General features: G+C 32.0%; 1 protein-coding gene across 1 annotated transcript in view; it reads left to right on the top strand.

The window, feature by feature from the left end:
• Positions 1-7,365: 7,365 nt before the first annotated feature.
• The window catches only part of LOC141525787 (uncharacterized), a 58,768-nt gene continuing 45,718 nt past the window's right edge, over positions 7,366-20,415 (top strand). Inside the window, exon 1 of the mRNA XM_074240411.1 lies at positions 7,366-7,412. The gene's annotated coding sequence lies outside the window, so the exon portion shown is untranslated. The remainder of the gene's footprint in view (positions 7,413-20,415) is intronic.

Below are 20,415 nucleotides of genomic sequence, written 5' to 3'. Positions count from 1 at the left end.
CACCAACTGCGTAGTTAGATGCGTCGGTCGTTAAGATAAAAGGTTTTGAAAAATCCGGATATTGTAGTATCGGAGCTGTACACAGTTTATCGCGTAAGGTTTCGAAAACTTCCTGGTGTTCAGGAGTCCAGATAAATTTCGCGTTTTTACTTGTAAGATCTGATAGTGGCTTAACTATTTTTGCAAAGTCTTTTATGAAACATCGATAATAACCAGCAAGTCCGAGAAATTCTCTTACTTGTGTGGTACTAATAGGTCTTTTGTATTCTCTAATCGCTTTAATTTTCTCGGGGTCGGGTTTGACACCATCGACAGAAATGAGATGACCTAAGTAAATGACTTCTTTTCTTAGAAATTCGCATTTATCGGGTTGAAAACTTAAATTGGCTTTACATAAACGTTCTGCTAATCTTTCGAATTTAGAAGTGTGCTCTTCAAGAGAACGAGCATAAATAACTATATCATCTAAATAAACAAATAAATCTACGCCTTGTAAACCGCGTAATACTAAATCCATTAATCTTTGAAATGTTGCAGGTGCATTTTTAAGTCCAAATGGCATTCTGTTAAAGTGATAATGACCAGGAGGAGTTGTAAATGCAGTTTTATGTTTATCTTTTTCATCTACTTTTATCTGATAAAAACCTGATTTTAAGTCGAAAATTGAAAAATAAATTGCACCACTTAATTGATCAAGTATATCATTAATTAGGGGTAGTGGATATGCATCGCCAATAGTTTTCTCGTTTAATTTACGATAGTCAATTTCTAGTCTGTATTTTATTTTGCCTTGAGAGTCTTTTTTCTTAGGTATGATAAATAGAGGTGAATTGTATGGAGAGGTAGATAGTTCGATAACATCCATTGACAAAAGTTCAGTAATTTGTCTTTCGATTTCCTCTCTGTGTGAAGGAGGATGCCTATATTGTTTAGTGTTTACCGGTATATCATCTTTAGTAGGTATGGTATGTGAAGCTACTGATGTTGCTTGCAAATTTTCTCGTGGAATGTTAAAGAGGTCAGCATATTTTTCAATGAGTGAAATTATTTCTTTACGCTCTTCGTCATTCAAATGTTCTAAACGCAAGAGACTTAATACATTATCAACTCGATTTACCCGGGCCCTGGTACTTTTATTATCTTGTTGATCTGTTTCGTCTTGCGATAAGCAAGTGCTACCTTCTTCGCTTGTTTCAAAAGGATACAAGGAGATTACTGGCACTTTTACTTTGACACTTTTACTAAGAGTATTTATTGCATACAAATGAGCTATACCATTACGATTACTAACTATTGCTTCTCCAGCAAAAATACCGTCACCTAAATCTATACGAGACACGTATCCTTCATTGAGATTGTTATCTACTCGGGCAAACATTGCTGTTTTAGTTCGAGGTTTTAAGACAAAATACTGTCCTTCTGTTAATGGGATTTCTAAGTTATTTAATTTTGTGAAAGTAACTGTATTTTGAACCAAATCGATTATGCCGCCTTGTTCGCGTAAAAATTCCATACCGAGTATGCCTGTGTAATCTAAAGGAAAGTCATCTGGGATAACATGAAAATATGTATTTTTATTAAAAATTTGGACTTGTATTCTACCGAGTGTAATTGCTTCTGAAACTCCGTTTAAATTATAACAAAATGAATCATCAATTCAATTCGTATTTTTGACTTCGCTATATTTGATTAAATTTACATTACACCCAGTATCTAATAAAATTTTTCCGTAACATGAAATTAAATCTTTTGATTTGATCATAATGGATGTAGGCTTGTAGTCCGATGACATTGCGCCTACGAAATATGTTTTTGAAGGTTTTCTTATTTTTAGTTTCGGTTCCGGCACTCCTGGGGCAACGCGTTTCCCCCTGAAGTGCCTGGAGGGGGAAACGTTTGTCCGTTTCCCTGGTTTGCTTGTGCTGCCTGTAATCCAGCCTGTTTACCTATGTCATAGTTCTTTTTACTACAAGCCTCTTCTATGTGCCCAAATTTCTTACAGTAATTACATTGTGTTTGATTAATATCGTTATTTTTGTTATTGTTATGAATGTTATTATTATTATTATTATTATTATTATTATTATTATTATTATTATTATTATTATTATTTGGTATGCCATTTTTATTATAATTACCGTTATATTTAGTATTTTTTCGGTCACTATTTTTGTTATTATTATTATTGTTATTGTTGTTTCCAGTTTTCTGGTTCTTTAATAATATACAGTCTTCTCTATTATGATTATTTCATATGCAAAAATCGCAATATTTATTTGTCCCGTTTGAATTTATTTGAGAATTTTGGTTATTATTTTGTAAGTCATTTATTGTGTTTGTATTTTGATTATTTTGTATGGCATGACAGTCCGTATTGTTAATAGTCTTAAACATATTATTTATATTGCTCATCGATTCTAATGTTTTTTTTGTATCTGATGCTGCTTTAGCAGCGATTTGAAGGTCTATGTAATCTACCTGACGCAGGTATATTGCTATCGGAGGGAATAATCCGGCTAAAAATGTTTGAACGGCAATTTCCGTTCGATTTCTGCTACTGTTTTTCTCAAGTGTTCATCTACTCTAAAATGAAAATCCATGACGCGTTCGTTAGGTTTTTGTTTAATTTGGTTAAATTCATTTAGCCAAATGGAAACTTGTTTGCTACGTCGATAATTTAAATTTAGGAACGTAACTAATTGATCTACTGTATTTATATCTGCGTTTAATAGTCTAGCTAAAGGTCCTCCTTTACATTTTGAAATTAATAACCTAACTAATACTTTTTCGTCTACTTCGCGAATATAAGCTTTCGCGTCGGTGCATACTTTTGTAAATGATTCTATTGGAACTGTTGATCCGTCAAATTCGGGAATAGTTTTAAGGAAATAATCGAATCTATTTAAATTACCGTTATTTTGAAAATTTTGAGGATTTGGTATTTGTTGATTTGGGTTTTGGGTGTTTAAATTATTTTGAAGGGTTCTTATACTATCATTAATTAATCTTTGACAATTTTGTTCAAAATTATTTTTCATTTCTTCTCTTTCTGTTAATAGTTCTTGAATTTATTGTTCAAGGGCCTGTATTTTACCCGTTGTTTCTGCTATAGTTGTTTCCATAGCTTCGGTACCGTTAGTCATTTTGAAAATTTAAAAGAAAAAAAATTTACGAGAGGAAGAGAAAAGAAAAAAAATTTTGAACGATAATCAAGTAAACAAAATTTTAAAGAACAATACTACTTTTGATTTGACGAGAAACAAATATTCAGAAAAATAAATGACTTACTACTTAGAAGTAATTATCTATTGAAGTTCTCGTCTGCGGTCGGGCTGATGGTTGTCGGCTAATATTCTGTGTCCTTGGGTGCTGGCTGGTGTTGATGTTGTACTTGGTCAAGGCTGTACTGTGATGTTGATGGCTTCTTCTTGATGCTTTATTTATGTTCGATGTATTTAGTTGCACTTTTTATGTTATTTTATCGTTTTTATGTGTTTGCGATAAAAAAAATTTGTTAATTTATTAAAAATTTTGTTAATTAATTTTTCATTAAACTTTTTAATTTTTAATTTTGAACAGATCTTCTCTTTTTTTTTATTCAAAAAAAAAATTTTGCGTTTTTGGAATAAAATCACTGTTTAATTAATTTTTGAATTAAGTGTATTTTTAAAAAAAATTTGGTTATTTTAGAGTCGTTTTGCAAGCACTTGTTTTCACTTTTGTAGATTACTCACTCGTTTGAGAATAAAAAAAAATTTCTGATTTTTACGACCGAGGTTTAATTGGGCACTTCCGGCGAAAATTTGAATTTTCAGCGGAAATGCCCTAACTAAGCTCCAGTTAAAAAATTCTTTGAAAATCAAATTTATCGTCTTACCCCAAAATATCTTAGGAAAGGCCTAAACACAGCTGATTTCAAAAGCGGAACTGAAAATTCCAATTTTATAAGGTCCATCAAGGAAGTTACATTTTGGCATACCCTAATGGTGAAATATCTAATAAATTCTAGGTCATTGAAAATTTTTATATTGGTATTAGAAAGGGTTAATAATTAAATTATTCTATAATTAATTAATTTTATTCATTAAGTTATAATAATTATTTTTATATCAAGTACAACTCATTAAGTTACTAATTAATTAATCAGCTCAAAGTCAATGCAGTCGATGCTTTTATAGACCCTGGTAAATTCTTGAGAATGAAGTGGATATTTTTGAAACTCAATTAATCTTGTGATGAATGCAAAGGCTTCATTATTATCATCTATAACATAAAGAAAATTAATCATGGCAAAAAATTTTAATTTATTTTTCATACATACGTTTAATTTTCAAGTAGGTTTGAAAATCTAGATTTTCTACTCGATATGCAGGTTGATCATCTATTTGAAAATAAAATACATATCGTCGACTACCAGAATTATCTGTAAATATATAAGCAATTGTCATTGCCATTTCTTTAATGAAAATGATTTGTGTTTCTGAAATCAGCAGACAGGTGACAAATTTTAGAATTTTATTTGCAGTGACTAAATATTTATAAATAAAATTCCACATGCGGGAATTCTAAAAAACTATAGATGAAATTTTTTTTTAATTACATGATAAAAATTCATTCACGGAAAAAAAAATCAAAAAATTGTCAGTTGTCTAATGATTCCTCATTCATAATTATTTTTAAAAAGTAATAAATATTAATATGTACTTACAAAAAGCCAAGGTAATACTAATTTCGTTATTAAGCGTAGCAGCAGCCATTGTCGCTGATAAAAATTATAAAACAATAAACAATAGAAATAGTAAATGTTTGTATTAGTACGAAAGAGCAACAATAAGTAATAGTTTCGCGCTTCTTTTATTTTATACGTTTTTACATTTACTCTTACTGCTTCTTATCAACCCCAGCGATAACATCAAATGCCTATTCTAGTACACTCACTTTCATAAATGCTGGACTCCCATAAGTATAGTTATATTATAGTCAATTACCTATATTATACTATATTTTGGGGCTCCAGCATTTATGAAAACGAGTGTACCTGGTGTAATTCTTTTTCTGGGACCATTGTACAGATCACTGGCGCTACTATAGATATTCAAAGTTGTCTTTTGTTTTCTGTCAATAAATGTTCAGTTTTCAGTAATAATTTTGTCACACGAATTTTATTCTTGTGTGCGTCCCTCTCTGCGCCTAGTGTTGGCAACAGATCCACACTCGGTGTGTCTGTAGAGTTTGACTATCTTCTATTATTTTGACTAATTTATTTATTGTATTTGACTCTTTATCACTTATATTTCAGAATTTACATATTATTGTTATTAGTTTGTAACGGGTGGTTTATTTCCCGTTCATTCGGCCCCTTATTAATTTTAAATAAAAATGAGACACAATAAATAAAAACGATTCTAAATTGTCAGGGCGCCACCAGGATTTTCAACGCGGTTTCTGGAACCGGGAAACCAGAGTTGAGCTTATAATCTACAGGGAGAGAGAGTGGAAGAAGGTCTACTGAAATGAATAAATTTTTATTAACAATTATAACTGATATTTATTTAACAACAAAAATGAATTAACAATTCGCGCACTTGCGCGTACACCACTCACTTGCAACAACTCACTTAATACTATGACTTATAACTACTGGAGGATTTCGGGCTAAACCGGCTACTCCGACTTAGGGCTAGTCCTCTACTCGGCAATTCATCAACAAGTAGAGAACCCGTACACTCACACACCCTTACCCCTCACGATCTTTACACACATACCCCACACTTCTCCACACGCACACTCAATTACTTTAATTTATTTGTTAGAATATTAAAAGAAATTGACAAAAATTTACTTTGGCAAATTATTACATGGACTCGACTATTCAGTCATTAGCTAGTAATTAAAATTTTCCGAATCTTTTTCATTTAATAAATTATTTTCTATTAACAATTTTATCACTAAAATCCGAATTTAATCCGACTTATAATTTTGACTCAAAAATTAGTCACGAGTTTAATTCTCAACGTAAAATAATTCCATTTTCTTCTAGATTTTTTTTCAATTTTAATTTAACGAATCTCGAACTTATAATCCCCGTTACTAACTAGATTCTTAAGAATTTTTCATAATGACGAAATTAACACGATAATTTTTCCGGAACTTAATTTCCAGTAAATAAAATACGTTCAAATAAATAATATAATTAAATTTTCAATACAAATTATATTAATAAATGATAATTCAATTGTTTTAAGTTATACTAATGTCCGGTTGTTAACTTTAGAATTTACTGCGTGATAAAATTCACAAGGAATTTGCGCGCTTAAAAATTGGACGCCGTTGTTCGTAACTGTGTAGCAAGTTTTGACCTCGGGTACCAAATAGTCTTGTCGTGTCGACTGGAACCTTCTCGATGTTCAGAATTTAATTAATAAAAATAAATTTAATTAAACCAATCTAAGGTGTTAACAATTATTAACCAGCTGTATTAACAAATTAATTATTGACTACTTGCAAACCCAAGAGGTCTAGAACATTCCCCGGGTATAAAATCCCCAAGAAGAATGCTCAAACTGTTAACGAACCAAATCAATTAAATTAATTAATTATTATTAAGCAAGATTTTATAAACAATTTGAATTATCATTTATTAAATTAATAATTAAGACATAGTGGAATTAATGAGCCGGGTATAAACCTCAGGGCTCAACGAAGAGATAAAATTTCAATACCTTGATAATTTTAATGAAAGTAGAGATAACTCTGGTATGGGATTTATCTTCCTTCTTGGTTGCTCCGCAGACGATGTCACTAGTTAGTAAACTTCACTACTTCTACCGACATCACTCGTGGCTCGTCTATATAACAGTCCCAAAATTACCCCCTCCTGCTTAATACTAGTCGGGTCCCGAAGATCGAGACGTGCCAGTGCTGCGTCGAATTATGACCACGTGTGATCGATTTTGCCGATCAAGAGCAAATTACCCTGTTACAAGTTCTTAAGTACTAATTTGACTTTGTTTCAGAAAACTGCATTGAATTATTTATAGTATCATTATTTCATTATTTATATATATTTATTGCCGTAAATCTTTGCCATAATGTACTTAATCATATTATAAGCTTGTTTCAGCATTTAATATCAAGGTCCAACGATGGGTATCGGGACAGATGATAAGGGAAATGCAAAAGCATAATATTGATTTTTGGTAATGAATCAAAGCTCTTACTCGCATGGGTGGTACCCTGTAATATCGGTCGCGAGTAGGACTTGCAGATTTTGGTAAACGGCTGGAGAGGCCCTCGTGATCGGACACGAGGCCTCATAGTTTTTCGAAAATATAAAATTGGCAGACACGCGGGAGCCCGCACAGTGTGAGGAGTGTGGATCTAGCGCCTTGGTTTGAGTCCCTTATCTTTTGGTGAGTACTCACAAGTTGAGCTAAATTATTATCCGCACGTCGCGTTGTCTCCTGGCTCAAATAATTTGTATTAAAAGTTATTATTAATGGTCGAGTCGATCCCGTCGTTAGTAAGGGGGTTTATAGTGAAATATCTGTCCCGAAAGCCACGCGTTTGGGTCCTCGAATCAGCCACTATTGATTTAAAATTTATAATTGTATTTTTGAGATAACCCGACTGAGGAGTTCGGGGTATCTTAGTTCAAAATTATTGCGTAGATAAAATTTCTATTCATCAATAAACGTCATAGTGAAATAACCGAACGGTGTATCGAGAATCGAGACAAATTATCAACAATTATACGCGACATTATCATTATTATTTTGATTATACAGACCATCCGGCTAATGAATTCGGCTCTGGACTTAACTTTAAGTAATTTGTTTGAATAAATATCTGTTTATATTATTGTTAATTTTTCGTAATATACAAAATTATTGTTTCTCCTTTTCCTGACACCTTTATATTATTTATTTCCCTGGAATACCTGCAGACCGGCCCTGGAAATACAGGGTTTGTTAATTTTCCCTGTTTGAAAAAAATAACTGGCGTCCAAACGTGCACTAACCCAGCCTGGGTGGCTGCTGCGGTGTTGCTTAGGAGATTAAGAGCATCTCCTAAGCTTCCTATTTGTTTGTTTATATTATTTTAGGCGACCTGGACAAAATTTCTACTTTACTCGACGTATCCACCGTCGAGTCGTGTATAGAAATAGTAAAATTTTGTTACAATTTTATATTGTTTGATTAATATTAATTAAAATGAAGTGTTATTTAGTACGTAAGTATTTTTATATTTTATAAAATTTAAATTCATATAAAAAAATTATCCAGTGTCGGTTAATAATATATTCATATATACAGGGTGTCTCAGAAGTCGTGAGCCACCGGACAGGGTGTGGTAGAAAATTGGATTCTGAATAGAAAAGTCCTTTACCATTTTTCGATCAGACCCATAGAAAAATTACTACAAATTTATGAAAATAGACCAATGAGGAGCGCGGTTTAGCGGCAGAACGGTAGGCGCAAGAGCGAGCGAGTGGAAGCGCGACAGGCAATGAGTGCGCGCTCGCTTGCACACGTGTGATATCATTGCTCAGTTATAGCGGGATGCCCGCATGCAATAATAATGATCAATGATACTCCTGTAAATAAAAAAAAATTAATATTAGAAAAATCATCCCATAGACAGCCCCATAAAATAAAAAATGTGCGATTTTTTGATAATTAAAACTCAAATTTTCGGTGTCACCGAAAAATGAAAAAAAAAAAAAGCCAACAGTCATATTCAATGATACCCCTGTAATTAAAAAAAAAAAGAAAAGTTATAAAAGTACCCCATACACTCTGAGATACAGCCCCATAAAGCCAAAAATTTGCGATTATTTAATGATGAAATTCAAATGATCAGTGTGCACTTGAAGTTAAAAAAAAAAAGCAATAAAAATAATCAGTGACACTACTGTAGACCAAAAAAATTGAAAAAAATAAAAACTACCCCATAGACAGGGAGATACAGCCCCGTAAAGCCGAAAATTCGCGATTATTTAATAATGAAATTCAAATGATCAGAGTGCACTTGAAGTGAAAAAAAAAAAGTGAAAAAAAGCAATAAAAATAATCAGTGACACTACAGTAGGTGAAGAAAATTTTTAAAAATAAAAACTACCCCATAGACAGGGAGATACAGTCCCATAAAGCCAAAAATTGTGCGATATTTCAATAATTAAAATAGAAATTTTCGACGACTACTCAAAATTTCAAATAAAAATCTAGGACTAATAGTTAACTATACCCATAACAATCAGAAAAAATTAAAAATTACAAAAACCACCCCATAGACACTAAGATACAGCCTAATAAAGCCGAGTATTTCGGGATTATTTAACATAAAAATTAAAATATTCACAGTGCATTCGAAATAGAAAAAAATACCAATCAAAATTATCAGTGGTACTTTTGACCATCAGACAAATTTAAAAAATTGTAAAAACACCCCATAGATACCGAAATATGACTTGATAACGCACAAAAATCGGGATTGCTTAGAAATTAAAATTCAAATTATTGGTGCCCATTGAAAATCAACAAAAGAAACCTTTTGTACTTATCGATTAAACTCCTGTGTATCGAAAAAATTATTATTTAAAAACCACCCCGCAAACTCCGAATTATGATCCCATTAAGCTGAAAATTTCTGATTTTTTAGTAATTAAAATGCTACTTCTCGGTGTCCGTTGAAAATAAATGAAAAGTATGAAAACTCATTTTCAGATATACTCTTGTAAGCGAAAAAAATAAGATTTGAAAAAACACCCCATTAACGGCGAGATAGGACCCCATAAATCCGCTAATTTGTGATTTGTTAGTAATTGAAATTGAAATTCTTGGTGTCCATTTAACAACAACAAGAGAAACCTATTGTACTTTCAAATTACACCCTTAAAAACATAAAAAAATTAACTCTTGAAAATCCACCGCATAGACACTAACAAACATCCAAATAAAGCCAACAATTCGCGATTTTTCAATAATTAAAATTCAAATTTTCATATGACACCGAAAATTTCGATATCAATCCACAAAAAATCGATAAATCGCGGCTTTATGGAGGCGTATCTTGGGGTCTATGGGGTGAATTCTTGAATTTTGATATTTTCATTTATTAAAAAGAGTAAATTGGAAAGTGGAATGAATTTATGCTCTTTATTTTAAGTGGACACCGAGAATTTCAATTTAAGTCAATTAAAAATCGACAAATAGCGACTGTATGGGGATGTATCTCGGTGTCTGTGGCGTGGATTCTAAAATTTTGATTTATTATTTTATAACAGAGATAACATTAAAAAGTACAATAATTTTCTTTTACTTATTTTGAGTAGACACCGAGAATTTCAATTTAAATCAATAAAAATCGAACAATTGTGGCATTGTGGGGTTGCCTCTCGGTGTTTATGGGGTGGATTCCAAAATTTTGATTTTTAATTCATAAAAAGGTTAAACTGGAAAGAAAGATAATTTTCTTTGAGTTATTCCGAGTTGACACCGAGAATTTCAACTTAACTTCACAAATAATGGAGAAATCGCAGCTTTATGGGGGTGTATCTCAGTGTCTATGAGGTGGATTCTTAAATTTTGATTTTTCAATTCTTTACAAAGGTTACATTGGAAAGTACGATAATTTTTTTTAAGTTATTTTCAGTGGACACCGAGAATTTTCATTTAAATCAATGGAAAATCGAAAAATCGCGGCTTTATAGGGTTGTCTCCTGATGTTTATAGGGTGGATTCCGAAATTTTCTTTTTTAATTCATGACGAAGATTGAACTGGAAAGTGGGATAGTTTTCTTTGGCTTATTTTCAGTGGATACCGAAAATTTCAAATTAAATAAATGAAAAATTGACAAATCGCGGCTTTATGGGGGCGCATCTCAGTGTCTATGGGGTGGACTCCATAATTTTGATATTTTTATGTATGACTGACGTTAAATTGAATAGAAGGATTATTTTCTTTTTGTTATTTTCAGTGGACACCGAGAATTTCATTGAAAGTAAATTAAACATCGACTTATCGCCAGTTTATGGGGGTGTATCTCGGTGTTTATAGGGTGGATTCCATAATTTTGATATCTTTGTGTATGACCGAGGTTACATTAGATAGGAAGATTATTGTAATTCTGTTATTTTAAGTGGACACCGAGAATTTCAATTTACGTCAAATAAAAATCGACAAATCGCGAGTGTATGGGAGTGTATCTCGGTGACTCCTGGGTGGTTCCTAAAATTTCGATTTTTTATTTCATAACAAAGATAACATCAAAAAGTACAATAATTTTCTTTGACTTATTTTGAGTGGACACCGAGAATTTCAATAACAATCCAAAAAAAAATCGAGCAATCCCGGTTTTATGGGGCCGTATCTCGGTGTCTATGGGGTGAATTCTCAAATTTTGATAATTTAATTAATAACTAAGGTTAAATCGAATAGTTAAATTATTTTCTTTGATTTATTTCAAGTTGACACCGAGGATTTCAAAATAAATTCATGAATAACCGACAAATCGCGGCTTTGTGGGGGTATATCTCGCTGTACATAGGGTGAATCGATTGATTATGAATCTAGAAATATTCTGAAAAGTGTTTTCTATGATTTCTATAAGTTTTCTTCCTTAATCTCTAGTGGACACCGAGAATTAAATTTTAACAGTCGAATTTGTGGCAATTTAGTTGAGAAACGCCGTGTTTGGGGCTGTTACTCGGTGTCTATGGGGTTGATTGATCGATTAGGAGTTTAAAACTCTTTTGTAAGGTCTTATTTATGATATCAAAGAGTTTTCTTCCTCAATCTCCAGTGGACACCGAGGAATGATTTTTTAAAAGTCAAATTGCTGTCAATTTAGACGAAAAACAACACATTTTATGAGGCTGTTACTCGGTGTCCATGGGGTTGATTAATCGATTACGACTCGAAAAATCTCCTGTAGGGTGTACCCTATGATTTTTACGAGTGTTATTCCTTAATCTCCAGTGGACACTGAGAATTGAATTTTTAAATGTTCAAATGCTTGTCAATTTAGACGGAAAAATTCTTTTATGAGGCTGTTACTCGGTGTCCATGCGGTGAATCTATCAATTCTGGGTCTTAAAATCTTCAGTAGGGTATACTCTATGATTTTTATGAGTTTTCTTCCTTAATCTTTCGTGGACACCGAGGAATGATTTTTGAAACGTCAAATTACTGTCAATTTAGACGAAAAAATCCTTTTATGCGGCTGTTTCTCGGTGTCCATGGGGTTGATTGATCGATTAGGAGTCTGCCAGGAGTCTCGCCGTTAATGGGGTGTTTTTTTCAAATCTTATTTTTTTTTTGCTTACAAGAGTATATCTGAAAATGAGTTTTCATACTTTTCATTTATTTTCAACGGACACCGAGAAGTAGCATTTTAATTACTAAAAAATCAGAAATTTTCAGCTTAATGGGATCATAATTCGGAGTTTGCGGGGTGGTTTTTTAAATAATAATTTTTTCGATACACAGGAGTTTAATCGATAAGTACAAAAGGTTTCTTTTGTTGATTTTCAATGGGCACCAATAATTTGAATTTTAATTTCTAAGCAATCCCGATTTTTGTGCGTTATCAAGTCATATTTCGGTATCTATGGGGTGTTTTTACAATTTTTTAAATTTGTCTGATGGTCAAAAGTACCACTGATAATTTTGATTGGTATTTTTTTCTATTTCGAATGCACTGTGAATATTTTAATTTTTATGTTAAATAATCCCGAAATACTCGGCTTTATTAGGCTGTATCTTAGTGTCTATGGGGTGGTTTTTGTAATTTTTAATTTTTTTCTGATTGTTATGGGTATAGTTAACTATTAGTCCTAGATTTTTATTTGAAATTTTGAGTAGTCGTCGAAAATTTCTATTTTAATTATTGAAATATCGCACAATTTTTGGCTTTATGGGACTGTATCTCCCTGTCTATGGGGTAGTTTTTTATTTTTAAAAATTTTCTTCACCTACTGTAGTGTCACTGATTATTTTTATTGCTTTTTTTTTTTTCACTTCAAGTGCACTCTGATCATTTGAATTTCATTATTAAATAATCGCGAATTTTCGGCTTTACGGGGCTGTATCTCCCTGTCTATGGGGTAGTTTTTTATTTTTTTCAATTTTTTTGGTCTACAGTAGTGTCACTGATTATTTTTATTGCTTTTTTTTTTTAACTTCAAGTGCACACTGATCATTTGAATTTCATCATTAAATAATCGCAAATTTTTGGCTTTATGGGGCTGTATCTCAGAGTGTATGGGGTACTTTTATAATTTTTTTTTTTTTTTTTTTTTTTTAATTACAGGGGTATCATTGAATATGACTGTTGGCTTTTTTTTTTTTTTTCATTTTTCGGTGACACCGAAAATTTGAGTTTTAATTATCAAAAAATCGCACATTTTTTATTTTATGGGGCTGTCTATGGGATGATTTTTCTAATATTAATTTTTTTTTATTTACAGGAGTATCATTGATCATTATTATTGCATGCGGGCATCCCGCTATAACTGAGCAATGATATCACACGTGTGCAAGCGAGCGCGCACTCATTGCCTGTCGCGCTTCCACTCGCTCGCTCTTGCGCCTACCGTTCTGCCGCTAAACCGCGCTCCTCATTGGTCTATTTTCATAAATTTGTAGTAATTTTTCTATGGGTCTGATCGAAAAATGGTAAAGGACTTTTCTATTCAGAATCCAATTTTCTACCACACCCTGTCCGGTGGCTCACGACTTCTGAGACACCCTGTATATATATTCTACGTATTTTTTGCGGACCGTTTTTGTCATAACTTGGTACTATTGCAGACTTTTGTTACTATTGCGGACGGTCTTCGATGAATACAGATATTTTATTCCACTTCGCGGACTGTCCGCATTGACTTCTGTTCCTGTACGTGATTTTTGCGGACTGCCTTATTTCTTTATGGATATCATTAAGGAATTACGCGGACGCTTTAATAAAGTTTTTTTTGATATGAGGTTATTGCGGACTATTTTTAGTAATTTAATATGCCTTCCGGGGTTTTTGCAGACTGGTTTTATTTTTATAACGGTGTTTTCGCGGACTGCCCGAAATAAATATCGACTGTGTATGAGGCCATGGCCGACTCTTTTAAGTTGGACATATTTCTTTCGGAAATGCATTATTTTCAATCCTGAATCTGTGTATGTCAAATAGACAAATAATGCGCTTCATAGTATTGGTCATTTTAAGTCTTTAGACAGCATTGATTGTTGAGGAAAAATTGACGATAGTGATTCATATTCTATGAGTATGGTTCACCGTTATGAATCTGAATAGTTTCAATTACTATATTTAAATTGAAAAATTCTTCCAGCTTATTTTCCGTGCATGTACTCCTGTTATAAACATAAGCTTGATGTTTCCAAATATGAGATTTTTCATCAATTGACGTCATTTTCTTCCAGCCAATCAAAATTATTTGTAATTATATTTATATTGTTGATCAATTTTTGATTGATTTTTAGCTGGAATTGCTATTAAAATCTTAAAACGTTCACTGGTCAATTTTTTTGTATTTTATAAGTTGATGTCAAATGACGAGCATATTTTATTTCCATACATCATTACGTCTAATCAATCAAGAGTTACTCGGTGTACACTGACTTTAAGCTGGCAGTAACAAATTAAACTTGTTGATTGAAGTGTATTCGAATTAATTAAAATCGTTCTATGAACTGTCACGGGGCTCCTTCATTACCCGTTGAAGGTCCTCACCCTAGCCGCGGTTAGTTATCGACGGATCACAGAGCGCTGTGGTCTAGGATGCTCGCGCAGTAGAAATAAAATTTACATAAGTTCCGGGGCCTAGAAGATAAGTGTTCCGTGGGTGGGGATAATCCCACACGAGGGACGAGTGAAGTTGCCGAACGGAAAAGCGACATTGTGAAGCCGGAGCCCGAGCAACCAACACGAAATTTTGGAAATACCAGGTAAATATTAATATTCCTCTGAGATTCCTGTGGAACCTTTAGAGCGATTATTTTTAACTTGTAAATTTGATAATTACTGCTAGGCAATTAGCCAGCCTCATTATCCAATAAAACCGTTCTAACTATCCTGAATTTCCAGATAAAATATTGCTAAATATCCCGAGTTGCGACGCAGTGAACCCGTGTACCGAGAACACCGTGATTTTGGCGGACAAGGTTACCTCTATTAGAAGTCAACGAAAACAAAGAGAGCTGAACTCAAGTGAAGAATTCGTCAAAAAGTTCTCAGGTACAAAATAAAGTTTAACCTCGGAAAATTATTGCGTCGTCCCCGGAAACTCTAGGCACAGGCCAGGTTCCGTCTTCCAATCACCCTACTTGATTAATTAATTAATTATTCGAATTTAATTAAAATATCTAAATTATAAATCGAGGTTAAAATTAGTTAAATCAAAATTTGAACAAATAGAAAACTCAATAAGTTGGAAGAATTTCAAAATTAAAAATAAAAGAGGTTAAATTTAGAATTAATATTATTATAAAATTGGTCAATTAAATTTAGATTAAAATTTTCAAATCAGAAATTTTGATATCGACAATTTTGAGTTAACTGCGTCCTTTATATAAGCGATATTCTGTCGATTAAATTATTACAAATTAGAAATTAAAATAAAACTAAAGGAAACTAAATTTAGAAAATTGTCCGAGTTAGATTAAAATTGGTCAATAAAATTAACAAGTAAAAATGAATTAAAATTTAAATTAAAATGGAAAATTAAAATTAATAATTATAATTTACTTTTAGAAAATTATCAAAAATTATAAAATAAAATTATCATAGACACAAATTCCTTAAATTAGAATATTAAAATATTAAAATGTTAAATAGTAAATTAATTTATAAAACAAAATTACAATAGAAAATTATCGACAAAAGAAAATTTGTTCAATAAACTTCGATAAATAAATTTGTCAAATTCCAGTACGATGATTTCAAAATTAATCAACATAAAATTTAGCCTTGGGAAATTTTTACCAACTTGAAGACTAAGTCTCAAATCTTGACTGGAATTCAAAATAGACATAAGCCGATTATTCAGGCAGTTTGAATTCGAGTACGTTTTAATTAATCTAAAATTTTGGTTGAATAAACGCTACTGTGATATTAATAATTAAGCAACCAAAATTTAAATAAAATTATTTATCGAATTCAAGTTAGGGACCGGGAGATTTGATTCCCAGGAAGTTATGTTGTAAAGAGTATCTTGGATTTTAAAATAATTGTAAATTAGAGTCAAGTGTGTATTTAGATAAATTGTTTTATTGGATGTGTGTGTGTGTGTGTGTGTGTGTGTGTGTGTGTGTGTGTGTGTGTGTGTGTGTGTGTGTGTGTGTGTGTGTGTGTGTGTGTGTGTGTGTGTGTGTGTGTGTGTGTGTGTGTGTGTGTGTGTGTGTGTGTGTGTGTGTGTGTGTGTGTGTGTGTGTGTGTGTGTGTGTGTGTAAATAATTTACATTATATACTCCTCGTTCACGGGCTGTCGAGGAGGTTAGAATTAGCAGATTGTCGACTAGCGTCATGTATCCTCCTCTGTCCTAGTCGACTTCCTAGTCCTTAGTCCCGTAGTGAGGGTCCTGTGGACAGCGAAAGGGCTAAGGACGGTATGAACCTTGGGCAGGGGTCCGGGCGACCACCCAGGGCATATCTAGAGTCTTAGAGCGTGAGGGTCCTGTGGACAGCGCGACTTAGTTAGAAACTACGATATAGACGCTCCATATGAGGGTATCGTAGGAATAAGAAACTTTTATAGAAACTGCGGTATAGACGCTCCATATGAGGGTACTGTCAGGAATAAGAAACTATGATAGAAACTGCGGTATAGACGCTCCATATGAGGGTATCGCAGGAATAGGCACTATGATAGAAACTATGATATAGACGCTCCATAAGAGGGTATCGTAGGAATAAGCAACTTTTGTAAGTATGAGTGTGTGTGTGAGAATTGAATCAGGGTTTAACTATTGTCATATTCTTTAAATAAATTGATAATTCAAGTCAATTTTAATTGTTGTTATTTGTGTCAAATATTATAATTTCTCTCGACCCTGTGATATCTCTCTTGCTTGGACCGGTTCTGGAAACCATGATAAAAATTCCAGTGGCGCCCTAATTATTAAATTTAAATCAAGGGGTGACCAAGGGACGGCTCAAACCCGTTACAGAACAGTATCAATCAAAAGTCGTAACGACCATTATCAAAATAAAACAATATTCGAGTCATCTTTGCGTTTAAGAAGCAGTGCTATGGAGTCTGTAATAAAATTTTAATGCTACTATTTACTCCCAGGTGGCTCACTAAGCAATTTCTTCTTTGTTTGAAACTTAGTTTTTAAAACGTACGTAGAGTATTAGAACTTAATGCGGACAGTCCGCGCCAATCTTAGTATGTTATTTATTTATTTGAAAAGTCCGCAAAAGTTACATATAACAGATTTATAGAATGTAAACAGTCCGCATAAACTCTTATTAGATATATATAAAGAATTGACAAGAAGTTCTAGTTGCAGATGGCTCTATGTGTCAATTCTTTTTTTTGTCTAATAGTCCGCGATAAAATGCAAATATTTCACCACTACTAAGGTTCGGTCAAAAATTCCAGACACATACTTGGTAGAAAATACTATGCTCCATCACAAAATTCTTGTGACGAGATAAGCTCGATTCATAAAAACAGAACATTCATTGGTAGGAAACCAATTATCGTACGTAAAAAACTTATTGGAGAAAAAGATTTTTTCGTCAATCAAGTAAAATTTTCTTTCGTTACGGAATATTTATTAAATTCTAGAACTTCATTTTTTCAGAAATTTTTCTGGTATCAATTGAACTGCTTTCCATTAAAATGCAAACTGAAAACCTTAAAAAATTAAAAAATTAAAAAACGAGCTATATAATAATTTAAAATAAAACGAGCAAACTAAAATCTTTTTTTTTTTTTAATTTTACATCGTAAATATTTAATTTTTATCAATTAAAACAAAAAGTTGTCAGATAACGGGCCGTTTGAAAATTATAAATATTTACTGAACAATAACTATTGTTCTTGATGCAAAGCATTTGCTTCATTGGGATGTAATATAGACGTAAGAAAAAAATTAGCAAACCTCTGCAACAGTATAAGCATTACTTTTTGAGAGCGATAGTAACCTTAACTCAATTTTATAAACCGATGGGTAATTTATGAAAAAAAAATTTTTTTTAATCTAAAGTCATAAACTATTCTAAATTTACTCATTTTATTCTCAGGTATTGATATAAAATAAAAAACTTGTCAGACCAACTATTAATACTATTTTTTAAATCTTCTTACAAATAGATAGTATAAAAAAATTTTTATGTTGAAACAACAAAATAAAATACATAAACGTTAACATTTATGATTTTTGATGTTCTACAAAAGAGAGACTCTATTCTAGATTTGAAACACTTTCTCATTTTCAAAATTTTTAATAAATGATTCAAAACAAATTTCTATTGCATATATATTTTGCTAATAAAAATATTTTTGATTAAATTAAAATAGAACCAAAATAGTAATATTCAAAGGAAATTTTTTGTTAAATCTTTGCCTAAGTTATAGAAAAGAAAAACAAACGTATTATTAAATTATTGAGAAATAGCAATAAATGTGTATTTGGTAAGAAAAGTACTAAAGAAATTTTTTGCATCATATATAATACTACGATATTGACTTAACCCAAAAATAAAATTTTTTAATGCAACATTCTTAAGCTAATAATAAGAACACAATAATCTTCACATTATAGCATGTGAAGAAGTGAGTAACATTAAATTCTAAAATGTTGATTTAATGATGAATTATAAGACAGAATTATTTATTTATCACTCTGAAACAAGTAATTAAAAATATATTATCTTATTATGCATTGCAAGTTCTACATAATACTCATAAATTTAGAGTTATTCTAGTTTTAATAATATCTTTGAATATAATATCGTAGTATTCTATCAACAGCGAGAGGCAAGAAAGCAATTAATAACTATACTGACTATAAAAGCTTAACTGCCAACCTAAAAACTTTCATTTTCAGAATCGCTATCAGTGCATTTGATTTTTTTTAAATTGAAATCAATTTTTTCACATTTACGAATGCTGGGTTTTGTGATTTTCAGCTTAGGTTTTTTTTTTGTGTCGATGCTGCTTTTGATTGATGTTTAAATTGATTTGAAATCCAAGTCTTAATTACATCCCGCCGGCGGTTATTTAGACACGGATAACGTGATTTTAATTTATCGATTAACATCAATGATGGCAATTTCTTCTCATCAAAGTAACTCTTAAATTCTGTCATAATTATTTTTTTTTCTTTTTCACTCCATGCGCGATTTCTTGCAAAATTATCAGCTGGAAAAAAAATGAACTATTAAAATTAAGATAAATTAAAGAATATGGAATAATATTTAATAAAAAACAAAATAAAAAAGTATACAAATCTCTGTGCTCGTATTTGCAGAAGTGTGCGGATTTTCCCTTGGCTGTGAAAAATAATGTTTGACATCAGCAGACGTAGATGGTTTTGGCTCAAATAACGCAGACTGATTGCAACTGGAAGTCGATGAAATGTTAGATTCGTTAGAAGGTACTTCAATGAAGTCACCTGCGGTCGTCATTTTCTTCCTCTTCCTTTTCTAAATCTTCTAAATAACCCTGAGCGGCTTCTAGAACTTTAGTAACTTGGACGATAGTTTTCGATTTTAGCTTCTGTTGGTAGATATTTTTATGAATTTGCTCAGAGTGCCCTAAATGACCAAAAACATCTCCAAGAGCTGAAGCTTTTAAATCGAGTTCAACGCACTTTGTAGCACCATGCTTGCGTAAGCCGGTACCTCTCAATAATTGTGGCTCTTTTGCACCACACTCTTTAGAGATTACTCTCATTTCTTTGCACAAATTCAACACTCCGATCCTGTCAGTGATAGGATTTGATAAACCAAATAAAAAATTATTATGAGCTAGGATGTATGCTTGGGACCGATAATTTATCAATATCTTTAATTCTTCAATCAGATCGGAATTCGCTATAACCGCTACGGTACGGTTTACTTTTCCTCTAATTTGAAATCTATAAAAGTTATCAGCGATTTTTTTTCCAGCATCATCTAAGGTATTAAACTCTTCTTTGTCCTGTATTTGATCAATTTTTTCTAATTTACTGAGATCACTTACTAATATATTCTGGATATCTCCAACACGTCGTCGGTTAAAAACAAGTAGATATACAGCGACTAATTTCAAGCCTTGCAACCATGCGCCGAAGTTAAAATGTTTTTGTAAGATAACAAAACACTTTGCTCGTTCTGATTTCAAGTATCTAATCATTCTCTGGATATCTTCCGTGAGAGGAAGAACAACAACTTTTTGTTGCTTTATTTGT

The sequence above is a fragment of the Cotesia typhae genome, unplaced genomic scaffold (assembly GCF_013202065.1).
Source record: "Cotesia typhae breed Kobodo isofemale line unplaced genomic scaffold, CoteBio_Ctyphae contig_27, whole genome shotgun sequence".
Classification (NCBI taxonomy): Eukaryota; Metazoa; Arthropoda; class Insecta; order Hymenoptera; family Braconidae; genus Cotesia; species Cotesia typhae.
The sequence above is the reverse complement of the archived record's forward strand: the minus strand, read 5'-3'. Positions and strand labels throughout refer to the sequence as shown.